The sequence below is a fragment of the Macaca thibetana genome, chromosome 2 (genome assembly GCF_024542745.1).
Source record: "Macaca thibetana thibetana isolate TM-01 chromosome 2, ASM2454274v1, whole genome shotgun sequence".
NCBI classification, from domain to species: domain Eukaryota; kingdom Metazoa; phylum Chordata; class Mammalia; order Primates; family Cercopithecidae; genus Macaca; species Macaca thibetana.
In genome coordinates this window covers 93,901,298-93,920,194 of record NC_065579.1, presented here as the reverse complement: position 1 = coordinate 93,920,194, position 18,897 = coordinate 93,901,298, and positions in this window count along the sequence as shown.

Sequence of the window (18,897 nt, the reverse complement as noted above, 5' to 3'; positions counted from 1 at the left end):
TTTCTATTTCAATGGTTTCTGCTTTCATTATTGCTTTCTTTCTGCTGTTTTTTTAGTTTAATTACTCTTATCTTCTACCTTAAAGGTGAAACTCTTTAACAGAGATTTTATGACACTCTTTTTCTCTAATATAAGCATTTCAGGCTATAAATTTTTATTTAAGGACTACTGTAGCTCATAATTAGGTTTTAATTGTCATTAGTTCCAGCTCTTTTGCAGTTTTCCTTTGGATTTTTTCTTTGACCAGTGGGTCATGCAGAAATGTGTTTAATTTCCAAATACTTAGAGATTTTCCAAATATAATTTTATTATTGATTTTTAATTTAACTCCATTGCAGTCAGAGAACATATTTTATATGAGTTCAATCCCTTTACATTTATTGAGACTTTTCTCTTGGCCAAGCTTATGGCTCATCTAGGTGAATGGTTCTTGTGCACTTGAAAAGACTGTGAGATCAGTTATTAGGTGAAGTTTTCTATAAGTTTCTCTAAATTTCTTAAATTATTTTCTTGTGTTGTAAATCTTCCATATATTTCTTTTTAATTTAATTATTCTAACAATAACTAGATAGAAGTAATATAATCTTCGATTATAATTACGAATTCATCTAGTTTTTTAGTTCTCTCAGGTTTTGTATAATGTATGATTTAGAATTGTTATGCATTTTTATGAATTGAAAGTCCCTCTTTTCCTGAAGTGTACTTCAATATTACTGCAGAGACTTTGCATTTCTTATGGCTAGTGATTGCATATCTTAACTACTCATAGTACACCTTGCTTTAATATTATAATTCTTTACATCTGATAGAAGAATCTTACAACAAAATGTTTTCGTTTACCGTCTTCCAGGTATTTGTGTTATTTTTGTTACCCACTTTATTTTTATATAAGCTATATATCCCACACCACGTTGTTATTATTATTCTTGGTCTGTTACGAATGAGAAAAGCTTTTCTGTTTAACCATGTATTTATCATTTCTGGCAGCCTTTGCTCTTTTATGCAAATCTAAGTTTCTGCCTGGTATTATTTCATTGTTGCCCTTCAGGCTGAGAAAGGGCACACATACTGCCCTAAAGACCTTTGGGCAATGAATTCCCTCAACTTTTGTTTATCTGAAAAGTCTATATTTCACCTTCATTTAAAAAATATGCTAGATGTATAGTTCTAGGTTGACTGTTTTATTCTTTTGGCATTTTAATTATGTTGTTACATTGGCTTCTGGCTACCATTGTGCTTGATAAGAAATGTTATTCTTATCATTATTGCCTATGTATAATATGCATTCTTTTCCTTTGCTTCTGAAAATGGCCAAATTGTCCCACAGAGCTGATGTTTATGGCTTCTTTTGCGTAAACATATAAATTGACCCTCCCATGTAAAACTTGAGAAAGTTACGTCTTATCTGAGGTCCTTTCTCAGAAAACCAACCATCAGTTCTTCCAGATAGTATCAAAGTACTGAAACTTACCAGATCACTGCATCTGGACAATGGGATACCAGACCTCTCACCCACTATGATGACCTAACCAACCACCTGCTTTCTGTTGACCAACTCCTCTTCCTTACCCCTCCCTAATTTCTGTTTTCCCATACATGGTTATATTTCTTCCTTGCTACATAAGCACCTAGTTTTAGTCACTTGAGACAGATTTGAGACTGACCTGCCATTCTCCTTGGCTACGACACTTGAAAAAAGCCTTCTTTTCTGGCAATACTCACTGTTGCAGTGATCAGCTTTCTGTGTGGCAAGCAAGAGTACCTGGATCAAACTCCTGGCATTTCAGTAACACGTCTTTCAAAACTTACTGCTTACCTTGGTTTTCATCAAGCTTAATATGATGCTTCTAGGTGTAATTTTCCTTGTGTGTATTCTGCTTGGGTTTGTTGAGTTTCTTGGACTTCTGGATTAATTTTTAAAATCAAATTTAGAAAACTTTTAGTCATTTATTCAAATATTTTGTAGGCCTAATCTCTCTCCTCTCCTTCTAGGACTCCAAGTACTCCTATATCAAACCATTTGATGTTTTCCCTCAAGTTACTGAAGATATGTTTGCTTTTCCAGTGTTTTTTCTCCTTTCTCTTCTTCCATTTGCATAGTATCTATTTTTCTGCTTTCAGGTTCACTGATTTTTACCCAGTTCCCACTCTATTGTTAAGCTCATCCAGTGAATTTTATATTTCAAATATTGTAGTTTTCAGTTCTCGTATTTCCATGTTGTTCTCTTAAAAAATATTTTTATCTCTTTGTTGAGATGTTCCGTATGTTCACTCATTGTCTGCCTTTTTCTTTATGTCCCTAAATTTGTTTATATAAACTTTTAAAAGTCTTTGTCAGCTAATTGAAGCACGTATATTTTCCTAGGGTGTGCTTCTATTGACTCATTCTCCCTCCTGATTAGAGTTCACATTTTCCTACCTTTTTGCATGTCTTAAACATTTCTGTTGTGGCTGTTAATATCGCTGAGGGTTTACATTATGTTGACTCCCCTTAAAGCATGTTGAGTATTATTTCAGCTGACAATTACTTTAGTAATTTTTGCTTTATTATATATAGCACATTTTGCTTTATTATATCAAGTCTTGATTTTAGTCTTTATCTGGATGGTGGTAGAGAATCTGCACTTTTAAGTTGTGGCCTTTATGGAAACTCAACTGAATTTTCAGGTGCTCAATGAGATCATGTCACTCTGGCTCATCAGAACTCTAAGCATCACCCATTCCTGTGTCACCTCCACAATCCATTTGTCTCGAAGATGAATAGAATCTCTATTCATCTTATAGCTCAGTGGCTCTTCTCTGTGAGGCCTTGTGGAGTCTCATGCTGCCATGAACAGTTTGTTATTTGGCCAAAGACTTAAGAGGGCCCTAATGCAGATTTCTGAGGCTCCTTCTCTATACAGTTCCCTCTCTCTGCTTCTGTGCTCCAAAAATTCCGTTTGCCTCAGTAGCTCTGAATTTCATTATATGCGTGTGTTTTCTTTCTTTTTTTTTTTCAAGGAGATAACTGCTCTCTCCTTGGGCTCCCTTCCCTACATTAACATGAAGTGCCCTCAGATGTCTTGGGTACCAGAATGAATGCACAGTTTACTTCATGTGTTTCATCTTTCCTCTTAGGGATCACAGATCCACACTATCTGTGGTTCAGAACATTAAATGTCTCTTTATATATTTTGTCCCCTTTTAGAGTTGTTTATATATACTAGGATTGTAATTTTAATACCTATTATTCCATCATGACCAGAAGCAGAAAGTTTTCAAAAATTAGTTTAAACATCTCTAATGTATATTCTCTATCATATTAGTATATCATATATGTAGTTCTTCCATCACTGTGGATTACAGTTGTCCCTTGGTATTCAAAGGATTGGCTCCATGACTTCCTGTGAATATGAAAATCTTCAGATGCTCGAATTCGTCATATAAAATGATGTAGCATTTGCATTTAACCTATGCACATCCTTCTGTATACTTTAAATTATCTTTAGGTTATTTATAGTACCCGATACAATATAAATGCTATGTAAATGGTTGTTACAGTGTACTTTTACATTTTTTATTATTTTTAGTGTTCTATTGTTAATTTTATATTTATTTTTTCAAATATTTTTGATCTGCAGTTGGCTGAACCTAAGGATACAAAGACCCCGCTGAAATTCCTCATGTCTTAAAATTTTGGGTTGTGAAGTAATCATTAACAGAATTTTACCTGTGGGAATTCTATGCAGTATAGGTTGAGGACATATTCTTCCAGGTTATTTTGTCTTCTCTTCTTCCAAGAGCCCCATGAGTATTACTGGAAATTTATACATTGATTTCTTATGTTATTTACTTTTTTAAAGTTAACAAAAAGCCCAGGTAAAGGAGAGAGTCATGTTTTCAGTCTTAGTCGAGAGATTTTCTTTTTCTACCTCTACCCAACAACATCGAACATATGAAAAGAAGCACAATATCAGTAGTATTTAAGGAAATGAAAAGTAAAACCACTATAAATGGCACTAAAATCACTATGGTGACTAAAATTGGAGAGCTTGATTATGACCAATAGCTGTTAGGAATGTGAAACAATGATAACTCTTATTTCTTCCTTCAGTGTGATTGGTACAATCATGTTGGATAACTGGCTGGCATCACGTAGTAAACCAAAACATTTGCCTACCCAATGGTTCATCAATTCTATGACTGGGGCATATCTAAGAGAAATAAATGCATACATCTATCAAAAGACAGTAGGTAGATAATTAAAATTTTTTATATTCATACAGTGTGGTACCATTCAAACCCTGAAATGGCCTGAATAAAATAATATAGAGCAATTGGAACAAATAAATCACTACTACATGAAACAACAGAGATGAATATAAGAGAAATAATACTGAGCCCCCCCAAAAGCCAAACATTTTAAAAATATGTTAAATGATTCTTTTTTAATAAAATCCAAATGGTCATAAAAGTTGGAAAAGTAGTTATTTCTGGGGCCCTGAGTGGGAGTAGGAATTGACCATATAGGGGTATGTTAAGGCCTTCTGTGATGCTGGAGATGTTCTATATCTTGATCTAGGTGGTGGTCACACAGATATATACATGTGTGAAAATTCATTGAGCCCTATGCTTGAGATGTATGCCAAGCCTCAGTAAAAAAATTTTTCTAAGTAGGTATTATGCAACAATCTTTAACAAGTAAAATCCATCTCTAATCTTTAAAAATATTAATTAAACCATTTTAATTTAACTTTGAATGTGAAATCAAAATATTTTAAAATTCCCCTTCACATTGTTAATTAAAGGATGGATCTTCTTATATAATCAAAGCAAAAACCAATTCCTTTAAGCAAATTAGGCACAATTACTTTTATGCCTCTCTCAAAGTTTTATATTTAGGGCTTTTGCAGTCTGCAGGAACTAAATTCAATTTCATACTTGAAAATCTTTCCCCTGCCAGATGCAGATTCTGCTGTTTGCTACTGATAATTTAAAGGTGCTAAATTCAGACACTTTCAAACTATGTTTCTCTAGAGATCACCCTTCTTTCTATACATGAAGCAATTAAAATAAGCTCCTATTCTGTTGCTGCTAGCCCTTAGATATCAAAGTGGAAAAGTTAAGAGAGTCGGAAATGAGATATCTTATAGGGTCAGGGAAAGAGTGGCTTTCATCAGGAATTGCGCTAAGTTTCATTTATGTTAGACGAAAGATTCATTTTTGAAGCTTCTTGGGATCTGTGACATTTGATGATATTTTACTTTTTATTGCACTCTATCTGGGATTCTTCCAAAAATTTCTCAGTGTAATTTTAAACAGTATCCATTCTTGAAAGTTTTTACCTGTTTTTGTCGAATCAGAACAAGTCAAAGTTCTTTTCCTTATCAATCATTTCTAAATTAACTCCATATTTAAAAACTGGAATTAATTTGAAATTAAAAAAGGACAGTGTCCAAAGTGTACACCTATTGCTTTGTCGTCACAGCATGACCATTCTTTTGGAAACATACCCCTGTTTCTAAGAACTGTTCCTCCCCCTCTGCCATGCAGTTCCCATCCAATATCCTCCCATGACTCCACCCTCTAGTCATATTTGCTTGTCCCAGGAGTAGCATCTAATTCAAGCGAGTCCTCTAACCTATTTATGTATCCATCTATTTATTTAATTACTGTTATTTTTTCATTGGGGCCAAGAAATAAATCCACTTCTTTCCAGTAGTAGGATTAATAAGAAACACTGCCCAAGAATTGTTGGTGACCATATTTCACACCAAAGCCAATACAAAGATGAGCATATGTCTTATATCCTGTATAGTCTTTTCTTATCAGGCCCGAAGGACTTCCTGACAAGTTGCCACATGCTAACACATTCTTGATCTGGTAAAATATGGGATGGTAAACTGTCAAAAGGAAAGCAAGGTAAAGAAATACCTAGGTTGCTCAATTTCCTTGAGATTATTTTATGTTACCACAAAGGAAGACAGTGAATGAATGAATGAATGATTGAATGTGATATTCTTACACCACCACATAACTTTTTGCTGCTAATTTGAAATATTTCTTTAGAGAGTAGAAAAAGCCATAAGTGGAGAAAGAGAAGCTGCAATTTGATCTTATCATTATCAATCATCTTGGACATAAGAGGGATGCAGGTTACTTTGGGGAAGAAGCAGTGACAAGTTTGTACCAATGGCACTATAAGGTGAATAAACTTTTTATTTTCCCCTCCTAATATTGGAGTAGAGGGTGACCCCCGTATATGATTGCCCTTTGAAACAACTAAAGGATGGATACATCACCAACCCAGAACCAATAAATAATGAAGGGTAACATTAAAGTTTTATCCAGTGGTATCTTGAGTAGAAAATGTGTTAAATTTGGGTCTAAAACCTCTTTTGATGGATATCTCTAATGTTCTAAACCTTGACCTTCTTAAAGAAATTTGTTAGTTAATCTTGTTAACCCAGTTAAGATAAATGAGTCTTTACTAATCTTTAGCCAACAATTCCCCTAAAGTATAAATATCCCGGTGTCATTTGCAGGAAATCTGAGTATTTCAGAATTCTCATAGGTAGGAAATATGAGAATGTGATTGGGTGCTTGGAAGGCATGCATGATGGTGCGCTTGTTGCTGAATCTCTGACATCTGGCTCAGTGCCTGTTGTGTAGGTGCTTAATAAATATTTGTTGAATGTATGAATTAATGGGTTTCATTTTGAAACATGGACCAGTAGTCTAGCCATTGAGTAGTTTTTCCATTTTTTTATCCTTTGTGTTTGGCGATATATACAACATTTTTAAAGGTAGGGTGGTTTGAACATTTTTCCGAAATTTTTCTGAAAAGAAAAAGGTCCACTTTGCCCATTAAGCAGAGAAGATCTGAGTGGCATTCTTTAGGAGGGCCTTATTTGTATTACAATTCTTGCACCCCCTAATGGCCATATATGGGATCACACTTCAGAATAAGAAAGAAACCAAGTTGGAAATAGGACCATATTTTCAAGAAAAATTGTAATCTGGACCTTGAACCCAGGCTAGTACAGTGAAAAAGATGCTCTTTTTCAGAACTTGTGTGTTTTTTGAAGACCACTGAGAAGGGACAGGTTATCTCTATTACTGAATAAGCTCCCTGTAAACTTAAGGATGAGGTCAACAATGCTCACAACACAAATTAACAGAAGCACTCTTTCATAGCCTATCTTTGCAAATAAGAAAGTCTAGAAGATCCCATTCTAATAGATTTTGGAAGAGTCAATTTAAAGTTTGGTTCCTAGCATTTGGAGAAGTGGCACTGTCAGCCTCAGCAATCTTTCTAGTGCGCCAGGAAAAAAATGCAGTTGGATAGGGCAAGAATATGGTAGAAATTAGTTGACCTTTTCCCATTTCAGATTTTGCCTCCCCCACACCCCATTCTCCCTGGGTTTTTGTTTAAAAGTAAAACTTTTAAAAAATCATATCTTTTCTGCAATCCACCTCAGGCTCTCTTGATAGTTATTATGGAAGTGAGTAAGGGGTCTACAGAGAAAGGTCAATTAATAGACAAACTTCTGAAAAGGCTGAACCAAATATACAACAGGCTGAATCCAAATGTATATATCTACCCCTCACAAACCTCATAAAGGTGAGAGTTAAAAAATAGAAAGACCATCAACTTATAAAAAGGGGAAAAGGAGATTAGTCAAAACTGGAGATTAGGCCGGTGCAGTGGCTCACACCTGTATTCCTAGCACTTTCGGAGGCCGAGGCAGGTGGATCACTTGAGCTCAGGACTTTGAGATTAGCCTGGCCAATATGGTTAAACGCTGTCTGTACTAAAAATACAAAAATTAGCTGGGTATGGTGGCCTGAGCCTGTAATCCCAGCTGCTTGGGAGACTGAGGCAAGAGAATCGCTTGAACCTGGGAGGCGGAGTTTGCAGTGAGCTGAGATCCCACCACTCTACTCCAACCTGGGTGACATAACGAGACTCCAATTCAAAAACAAAAAAACAGGCTGGGCATGGTGGCTCATGCCTGTAATTCCAGTACTCTGGGAGGCCAAGGTGGGTGGATCACTTGAGGCCAGGAGTTCAAGACCAGCCTGGCCAACATGGTGAAACACCTTCTCCACTAAAAATACAAAAATTAGCCAGGCGTGGTGGTAGGCACCTGTAATCCCAGCTACTCGAAGGCTGAGGTGGGAGGATCTCTTGAACCTGGGAGACGGAGGTTGCAGTGAGCCAAGATTGCGCCACTGCACTCCAGCCTGAGTGACAGAGCAAGACTCCATCTCAAAAAGCAAAACAACAACAACAACAACAAAAACTGGATATTTTACAAATTTCTATGAATTTCAAAAGGCCAAAAGTGAAACGGTTACCTGATAGCTGACTTAGCTAACCAGGTAAAGCTTAAACCTGATGCTGGAGATGGTAAAGGCAACAAGAAACATGTGTGAACTGCGACCACAGAACCCAAAGAAGACACATAAATTAGAAACACTAATTACTTCTAAAGAAGGGAAGTGTCTCTGTTGGGTGAATCTGAAAAAAAAGATACAGTGATAGTTTGATAGCTGGTAGAATCTATCTACCAGATCAGCTCCCCTACTGCAGGAAAATCAGTGGTGTCCTGGCAAGAGAAAAGGAGAATTACTTTCTGGAAAGCCTTGCACAGCTGAGGTGAGATGTTGTGCAGAGAAAATTGGCCTCCATTCTGGATGATGAAACTTTGTGGGCCTCATTCACTATCTGATATTGAAATGCTGATGGTCAGACATACATACCTTGGAAAGGAGAGTGGAAGACTACTCTCTGAGGATACTGACCTTTAAATCTGTGTAAGCACATTACTTGTATTCAAATAACATTAAACTAAAAGAAATAGGGAGAGAGAGCTGATATATGACTCATCAGGAAGTTCAGCTCTAGTTACAATTTATAGCAAGCTACCTAGATAGTCTATGTTACTGTGGCTAAAAAGGTTGTGAGATGGGTGTGGGAGGATAGTCAGCTCTTTCTGGGGGCTCCAGAGGTCCTCAGTGAGAACAGTCCTCCGACTATGCTTATATAAGAAGTTTAACTTCCTCTAGGTTAACTCTATGGGAGGTAAGAATAAAGAATTTATGATAGCCCCAATTTTTAGAAAAGGGGAACAACTCTTTTCGTGGGAAATCCAAGAAGGAGGGATTGGGTATATTCAAGGAAAATTCTCCAAACACATATCTATCTTTACAGCACTCAAGAGTAGGGGTCCTGAATGGCCTGTTTTATTCACTTTTTAGTAACATGAAATACATGGCTTCTTATGTCTCTCCCAGAAATTTATGTGTCACTTTCTTAACAGCTTTCAATAGAGGAAAAGTATAGCAGACCTTGTTAATGCCCCCCTCCCAAATTCTCTTTACCATCTGGCACTGCCATCCCCTGTTTCTGAGAGATTACACACATGTGAGGTTCACACATGTGAGCTCTCCAGATTGCCCTTGGTTGACAAAAGCTGCCTTGCCAAGCCAACAGCCTATCCAATTAAATCCCCACCCACTGAGGGATGGGGTCTGAATGGGCTTGTTGTCATTCTCCTTGAGAATACTTAGCCTTTACCCTGGAACTTTTCTTGAATGTCAAATTACTCAAAGAGATGCTTTAAGAAACTACTCCTGGCTGGGCACAGTGGCTTACACCTGTAATCCCAGCATTTTGGGAGGCTGAGGCGGGTGGATCACCTGAGGTCAGGAATTTGAGACCAGCCTGACCAACGTGGTGAAATCCCGTCTCTACTAAAAATAAAAAATTAGCCAGGTGTGGCGGTGCATGCCTGTAATCCCAGCTACTCAGGAAGCTGAGGCAGGAGAATCGCTTGAACCTGGGAGGCAGAGGTTGCAGTGAGCCCAGATCGTATCATTGCACTTCAGCCTGGGCCACAAGAACGAAACTCCAACTCAAACAAATAAAAAGAAAAGAAAAGAAAAGAAACCACTCCTGAGGCAGGTGACATCAGCAAGATGGCAGAGTAGGAGACTCTGGGCTCTCAGACAAAATAGACTTTAAGTCAAAACCTGTCTCTAAAGACAAAAGTTCATTATATATTGATAAAAGGGCCGTTTCAACAGAAAGATTGTAAGCATATATGCACTCAACATCAGGGCACCTAAATATATAAAGCAAATATTGGCAGAGCTAAATGGAGAAACTGACAGTCACAAAACAGTAGAGACTTTGTTACTCCATTTGAAATAATGGATAGAACATCCAGACAGGAAATCACTAAAGAAACAGTATAATCACTAAAGAAACAGAAATCACTAAAGAACAACACAATAGACCAAGTCGATTTTACAGACCCGTATAGAACTTTCCTCTCAACAGCAGGAGAATGCACATTCTCAAGTGCACACAGAACATTCTCCAGGATAGATCACATGTGAGGTCACAAAACCAGTATTAATACATTTAATAAGATCACAATCAAACCAAGTATTTTTTTTTCTGACCACAGTGAAATAAAACTAAAAGTCAATAACACTAAGAAAATGTGAAAATTCACAAATATGTGGAAACTAAACTAAACAACACACTCATAAACAACCATTTAGTAAACAGGAAGTCAAGAAGGGAGTTTAAAATATCTCCAGGCAAACAAAAATAAAGACACAGTATACCAAAACTTATGGTAAAGCCAAGACAGCACTTAGAGGGAAGTTTATCACAATAAACACCTACATTTAGAAAGAGAAAGACCTCAAATAAACAAACTAAATTTATACTTCAAGGAATTAGAAAAAGAAGAATAAGCTCACAGCTAGCAGAAGGAAGGAAATAATGATTAGAGCAGAAATAAATTGAAATTCAGACTAGAAAAACAATAGAAAAAATCAACACAACTAAGAGTTTTAAAAAAAGATAAACAAAATCAACAAACTCTTAGCTAGCCTAAGAAAAGAAAGAAGACTAAAGCAAATAAATCAGAAATGCAAGAGGACACATTACGATGGATGTTTCAGAAATAAAAAGAACCATAAAGAAAAATTATTAGCAATCATATGCCAACAAATTGTATAACCTAAACAAATACATTTCTAGAAACATGCAACATATCAAGACTGAATCAAGAAGAAGTAGAAAACCGGAACTGACCAATTACAAATAAGAAGATTGACTCAGTAATCAAAATGCTCCAAATGAAAACTAAAAAACAGCAGCAGCTCATGACCAGATAGTTTCACAGGTGAATTCTACCAAACACTTTAAAAAAAATTAATTCTAATCCCTCTTAAACGCTTCCAAAAAATAAAAAGATGGAATATTTCAAACTCATTTTATGAGGCCACCATTGCCCTAATAACAAACCTAGACAAAGATACCATAAGAAAACAAAACTACAGGCTAATATCCCTAATGAAGACAGATACAAAAGCCCCCGACAAAATAATAGCAAACCAAATTTAACAGCACATTAAAAGGGTTATTCACCATGCCCTAGTGAGTTTTAGCTTTCAGATTCAAGGCTGATTCAATATACACAAATCAATAAATGTGACCAACCACATTAACAGAATAAAAGAGAAAACCACACGATTATCTTAATAGATGCAGAAAAAGCATTTGACAAAATTTAACATCTAATTATGATAAAAACACTTAGTACAGGCAATGAAGAAACTTACCTTATCACAATAAAGACCATATATGAGAAGTTCACAGCTAACAGCAGAATCAGGAAACTTGAGGCTATTCCACTAAAATATGGTACAGGGCAAGGATGCCCACTCTCATTACTTCTATCAAACACATTTTAGCCAGAGCAATTAGACAAGAAAAAGAAATAAAGGGTAATCAAATCAGAGAGGAAAAAGTAAAGTTATCTCTGCAGATGACATGATCATATATATAGAAAACCCTAAAGATTCAACAACAACAACAAAAATAGTAGAACTAATGAACAAATTTAGTAAGCTGCAGGATACAAAATTAATATACAAAAATCAGTGGCATTTCTATAAGTTAACAATGAACTATTCAAAAAGGAAATTAAGAAAAAAATCCCATTTACAATAGCAACAAAATTAGTAAAATACTTAACAGTAAAAATAACCAACAAAGTGAAAGGCATGTACACGGAAAATTGCAAATCATTGATGAAGGACATTAAAGAAATAAATGGAAAGACATCTTCTGTTTATGGATGGGAAGGATTAACATTACTACAATATTTATGCTAATCAAAGTACTCTACAGATTTAATGTTATTTCCACCGATGGCATTCTTTACAGAAAATGAAAAAAAATCCTAAAATTTATATTAATCCACGAACTAAAGCCCTTGAATAACCAAAGCAAACTTGAACAAGACAAAGATGGAGACATCATTTCTCCTGATTTCAAAATATATTAAAAAGCTACAGAAATCAAAACAGTATGGTACTGACATAAAAACAGACATATAGATGAATGGAACAAAATGGAGAGCCTGGAAATAATACCATGTATCTAAAGTCAACTCATCTTTATAAGCATGCCAAAAACTCATAATGGGGAAAGGATAATCTTCTCCATAAATAGTGTTGGGAAAAACTGGATAATTACACAAAGAAGAATAAAATTGGACCTTATCTCACACCAGATACAAAAGTCAACTCAATGGATTAGAATCTTAAATGTAAGACTCAAAACTGTAAAACTACTAGAAGGAAAAGCAGGGAAAAAACTTGACGGCCAGGCACAGTGGCTCACACCTGCAATCCCAGCACTTTGGGAAGCCGAGGAGGGCAGATCACCTGAGGTCAAGAGATCGAGACCATCCTGGCCAACATGGTGAAACCCTTTCTCTACTAAAAATACAAAAATTAGCTGAGCGTGGTGGCATGGGCCTGTAGCCCCAGCTACTGGGGAGGCTGAGGCAGGAGAATGGCTTGAATCCGGGAGGCAGAGGTTGCAGTGAGCCAAGATTGCACCACTGCACTCCAGCCTAGTGACAGAGTGAGACTCTGTCTCAACAAAAGAAAAGAAAAAACAAAGCTTCTTGACATTGATATTCCATTGTGTGGATATACCACAACCTATCTATTCATTCAGTGATTCATGGACATTTGAGTAGTTTCTAGTTTGGTGATATGAACTAACGTGTCTATAAATATTTGTATACATGTTTCAGTGAAGATTTGGGATATTTCTGCTTACTATATATTTAGGAGTAGCATTTATGGGTCATAGGATAATTTCAGTAATTTTTAATTCTAGTATTTATATTTGAATCTTGTTTATGCATTCCAGTTTTTTGTGAAATTCTCTTTTCTTCAACATATTATTTATACATTTTAAAGTGCTACTAACTGGCTCATTTGTGAAGCTGCCTTTTAAAATTTTTTAATTTTTATTTTTTGTTGATACATAGGTGTAAATATGTATCAGGTACACGAGATATTTTGATATAGGCATACAATGCATAATAATTACATCAGAGTATTGAGGTATCCATCAACTCAAGTATGTATTCTGTCTTCTTGTTTTAAACAATCAAATTATACTTTTAGTTATTTTTAAATGTATGATAAATTATTACTGACTGTAGTCACCCTGTTGCGCTATCAAATGCTAGATTTTGTTCATTTTATCTCATTATAATTTTATACCCATTAACCATTCCCACTATCCTCCACCCCCAACTATGGATCTCAGCCTCTGGTAACCATAATTCTACTTTCTACCTCCATGAGTTCAATTGTTTTAGTTTTTAGCTCCCACAACTAAGTGAGAACATGTGAAGTTTTTCTATGCCTGGCTTCTTTCACTTAACATAATGACCTCCAGTTTGATCCAAGTTGTTGCAAATGACAGAATCTCATTGTTTTTATGTCTGTGTAATGCTCCACTGTGTGTATGTACCATATTTTCTTTTCTTTTCTTTTCTTTTTTTTTTTGAGACGGAGTCTTGCACTGTCGCCCAGGCTGGAGTGCAGTGGAGCGATCTCGGCTCACTACAAACTCCGCTTCCTGGGTTCACGCCATTCTCCTGCCTCAGCCTCCTAAATAGCTGGGACTACAGGCGCCCACCACCATACCCGGCTAATTTTTTGTATTTTTAGTAGAGGTGGGGTTTCACCGTGTTAGCCAGGATGGTCTCGATCTCCTGACCTCATGATCCACCCGCTTTGGCCTCCCAAAGTGCTGGAAGTACAGACATGAGCCACCATACCCGGCCCATATTTTCTTTATCTGCTTATCTGTTGATGGACACTTGAGCTGCTTCCAAATATTGGCCATTGTGAACAGTGCTGCAATAAAGATGAGAATGCAGATATCTCTTCAATATACTGATTTCCTTTCTTTGGGGTATGTACCTAGCAGCAGGGTTGCTAAATCATATGGAAGTTCTATTTTTAATTTTTTGAGGAACCTCCAAACTGTTTTCCATGTTGTTGTACTAATTTACATTCTCACCAACATTGTACGAGGGCCCCATTTTTTCCATATCCTCCCCATTGCCTGTCTTTTGGATAAGAGCCATTTTTAAAACAGGAGTGAGATAATATCTCATTGTAGTTTTGATTTGCGTTTTTCTGATGATAATGATGTTGAACACCCTTTCATATACCTGTTTGCCATTTGTATGTCTTCTTTTGAGAAATGTCTATTCAGATATTTTGCCCTTTTTAAAATCAGATTACTAAATTTTTTTTTCCTATTGAGTTGTTTAAGCACCTTATATATTCCGGTTATTAATTCCTTGTCAGATGGATAGTTTGCAAATATTTTCTCCCATTCTATGAATTGTCTCTTCACTTTGTTGATTGTTTCCGTTGCTGTGCAGAAGCTTTTTAACTTTATGTGATCTCATTTGTCTATTTTTGCTTTGGTTCACTTTGCTTGTGGGATATTATTCAATAAATCTTTGCCTAGTCCATTGTCCTGGAGAGTTTCCCCAATATTTCCCCAACATTTTCTGGTAGTAGTTTCATAGTTTGAGGCCTTAGATTTAAGTCTTTAATCCACTTGGATTTTATTTTTGTATATGGTGAGATGGGGGGTCTAGTTTCATTCTTTTGAATACGAACGTCCAGTTTTCTCAGCACCATTTATTAAAGAGACTGCCTTCCTTCAATGTATGTTCTTGGCACCTTTGGCAAAAATGAGTTCACTGTATGTGTGTGGATTTGTTTCTGGGTTCTGTATTCTGTTCCATTGGTCTATGTGTCTGTTTTTATGCCAGTGCCATGCCTTTTTTGATTACTATAGTTTTGTAGTATAATCTGAAGTTAGGTGTAATGTGATTCCTCTAGTTTTGGTCTTTTTGCTTAGCTTTGGCTATTCTGGATCCTTTATGGTTCTGTAAAAATTTTAGGATTGTTTTTTCTATTACTATGAAGAACGTCACTGGTGTTTTGGTAGGGATTGAATTGAACCTGTGGATTGCTTTGAGTAGTATGGATATTTTAACAATATTGATGCTTTCAATTCATGAACATAAAAGATCTTTCCTTTTTTGTGTGTCCTCTTTGATTTTCTTCATCAAGATTTTAGAATTTTTATTGTAGAGATCTTTCACTTCTTTGGGTTAGTTTATTCCTAATTATTAAATTATATTTGTAGCTAATGTAAATTGAATTGTTTTCTGGATTTTTTTCAGAGTGTTCACTCTTGGCATATAGAAATGCTACTGATTTTTATGTGTTGATTTTGTATCCTTTACTGACTTTGTTTATAAGTTCTGATAGATTTTTGGTAGAGTCTTCAGATTTTTTCAAATATAAAGTCATATCATCTGCAAACAAGGATAATTTGATTTCTTTCTTTTCTAACTTGAATGCCCTTTACTTCTGTCTCTTCTCTGATTCCTTTAACTAGGACTTCCAGTATCCTATTGAATAACAGTGGTAAAAGTGGGCATCCTTGTTCTCCAGATTTTATAGGGTTGAGGTATGTTTCTTCTATGCCCATGTTTTTGAGGATTTTTATCATAAAGTTATGTTGAATTTTATTAAATGCTTTTTCAGCATCAATTGAAATGATCATATGTTTTTGTCCTTCATTCCATTGATATGATGTATCACATTGATTGATTTGCATATGTTAAACCATCCTTGCATCCCAGGGATAAACCCTATTTTGGTCATAATGAATGATCTTTTGAATTCAGTTTGCTAGTATTTTGTTGAGGTTTTTTGCATCAATGTTCATCAGGGATATTGACCTGTTTTTTCTCTTTTTGATGTGTCTTTTTCTCATTTTGGTATCAAGGTAATACTGACCTTGTAGAATGAGTTTGGAAGTATTCTTTCCTCCTCCATTTTTCTGAATAGTTTGAGTAGGATTGGTATTAGTTCTTCTTTAAATGTTTGGTAGAATTCAGCAGTGAAGTCATCAGATCCTAGACTTTTCTTTACCAGGAGACATTTTATTACAGTTTTTATCTCATTATTTGTTATTGGTCTGTTCAGGTTTGGGGTTTCTTCATGGCTCAATCTTGGTAGGTTGTATGTGTCTAGGAATTTGCTTGTTTCTTCTAAACTTTCCAATTTATTGGCATATAGTTGTTCAAAGCCTCTAGTGATCCTTTGAATTTCTGCAGCATCAGTTGTAAAGTCTCCCTTTTCATTTCTGATTTTATTTGGATTTTCTCCCTTTTGTTCTCAGTCTTGCTGAAGGTTTGTCAATTTTTGTCTATCTTTTCAAAACACTAATTTTTTATTTTATTTATTTATGTTATTGTCTGCTTCATTTCAATTTTATTTCTACTGTGTTCTTTATTATTTATTTTCTTCTACTAATTTTGGGTTTGTATCGTTGTTGCTTTTTTAGTTTTTTAAGATGCATTATTAAGTTGTTTATTTGAAGTCTTTCTACTTTTTTAATATGAGTACTTATAGCTATAAACTTTCCTATGAGTACTGCTTTTATTATATCCCATAGGTTTGGTATGTTGTGTTTCCATTATCATTTGCTTTAAGAAATTTTTCAATTTCCTTCTTAATTTCTTCATTAACCTACTGGTCACTCAGGAGCGTATTGTTTAATTTCCATGTGTTTGCGAAATGGGAAAGATTCTCTTGTCCCCCTTGAAGGATGTGCAACGGGGTGTGGCTTGCTCAAACCTCTAGGGAAGGCTACAGATGGGCAGGCTATGTGGCTCGGACACCATGGCAGTGTCTAGGGGTGAATGTTTACCCCTGAAGCCCCAGGGGGTGTGTGTTACAGGGTGCTCTTTTAGTTTGCCATGTGTAGGTGGTTTGTGTTAACCAGCTCAATTAGACCTCTACCTTGTCGCAAGGGTCTGTATCCCAGGTTCTTGCCTTGATGTACCAGAAGAATCAGATCATACATGCGCTTGGAGAATTAGTGCAAAGTTTTATTGAGTGGAAGTATCTCTCAGCTGATGGGGGAGCCAGAAGGGAGATGGTTTTCCCCTGGAGTTGGGCTGACTGTCCTGGCCAAACTCCATCTTGTGTGCTGGTTGATGGCCTGCCGGCATGCTGGTGTCTGTCATTGTGCTCTTCTGCCAGCGTGCTCCCCTTGATGTCCTCTCGATGTCTATCTGCTTGTCTTCTTCTGCCTGTGTGTTCCTCTCGCTGTCCAGTAATTTTTTTTTTCCCTTCATATGTCATGCTACTCTCTCTTGACCTGTAAGGTTTCCACTGAGAAGTCTGCTGCTGCATGTATCGGAACTCCATTGTATGTTATTTGTTCTTTTCTCTTGCTACTTTTAGAATCCTTTCTTTATCTTCGACCTTTGGAAGTTCAATCATTAAATATCTTGAGATAGTTCTATTTGGGTTAAGTCAGCCTGGTGTTCTGTAACCTTCTTGTACTTGAATATTGATTATCTTTCCCTAGGTTTGGGAAGTTCTCTGTTCTTATCTTTTTGAATAAACTTTCTACTCCTATCGCTCTCTTTTTTTCCATTTTAAGGCCAATAACTCATAGCTTTCCCCCTTTGAAGCTATTTTCTAGATCTTTTAGGCCTGTTTTATTCTTTTTTCTTTTATCTTCTCGGATTGTGTGTTTTCAAGTAGCCTGTCTTCAAGCTCACTAATTCTTCTGCTTCATGAATTTGCTAGTAAGAGACTGATGCATTCTTCAGTATGTCAATTGCATTTTTCAACTCCAGAATTTCTGCTTGATTCTTTTTAATTGTCTTGGTTTCTTTTCTTGATTCTTTTTAATTATTTCAAATTTTTATTAATTTATATAATAGAATTCTAAGTTCCTTCTTTGTGTGTTATCTTGAATTTCTTTGAGTTTCCTCAAAACAGCTCTTTTGAATTCTCTGTGCATAAGGATACATACTCCTGTCTCTCCAGGATTGGTCCCTGATGTCTTACTCAGTTCATTTGGAGAGGGCATATTTTTCTGAATGGTGTTGATGCTAGTAGATGTTCTTCAGTGTCTGGGCATTGAAGAGTTAGGCATTTATTGTCATCTTCACAATCTGAGCTTCTTTGTACCTGTCTTTCTTGGGAAGGCTTTGTAGGTATTCAAAGGAACTTGGGTGTTATGATCTAAGTTTTTGGTTACTGCAGCTGTATCTGCATTAGGGGGCTGCATAAGCCCAGTAATACTGTGGCTCTTGCAGGCTTGTAAAGGTCCTGCCTTGGACTAAATTCTGTTACAGTTTATAAAGAAAGAAAAAAAAAATTAGGTTGGTGCAAAAGTAATTGCGGTCTTTGCCTTTACCTTTAATGTTTTAATTGCATAAACCAACATAAACCAACATTCTTCTAAGTATGCCACAACGGTTTTACAATGTCAGTACTTTCATTATTCCCATTTTGCAGATGAAGAAACAAGCAGAGCAGGTCTGAATTACTCACCCCAGCTTACAAAACTTACACAAGGTCACATAGCAAGTGGTGGGGCTGGGTTTTAATCCAGTTCTTTTTGCCCCAGTGTCTGTCCTCTTGGCTGCTAAGATGCACCGCCAGATCATAACTGATCTGTTTTAT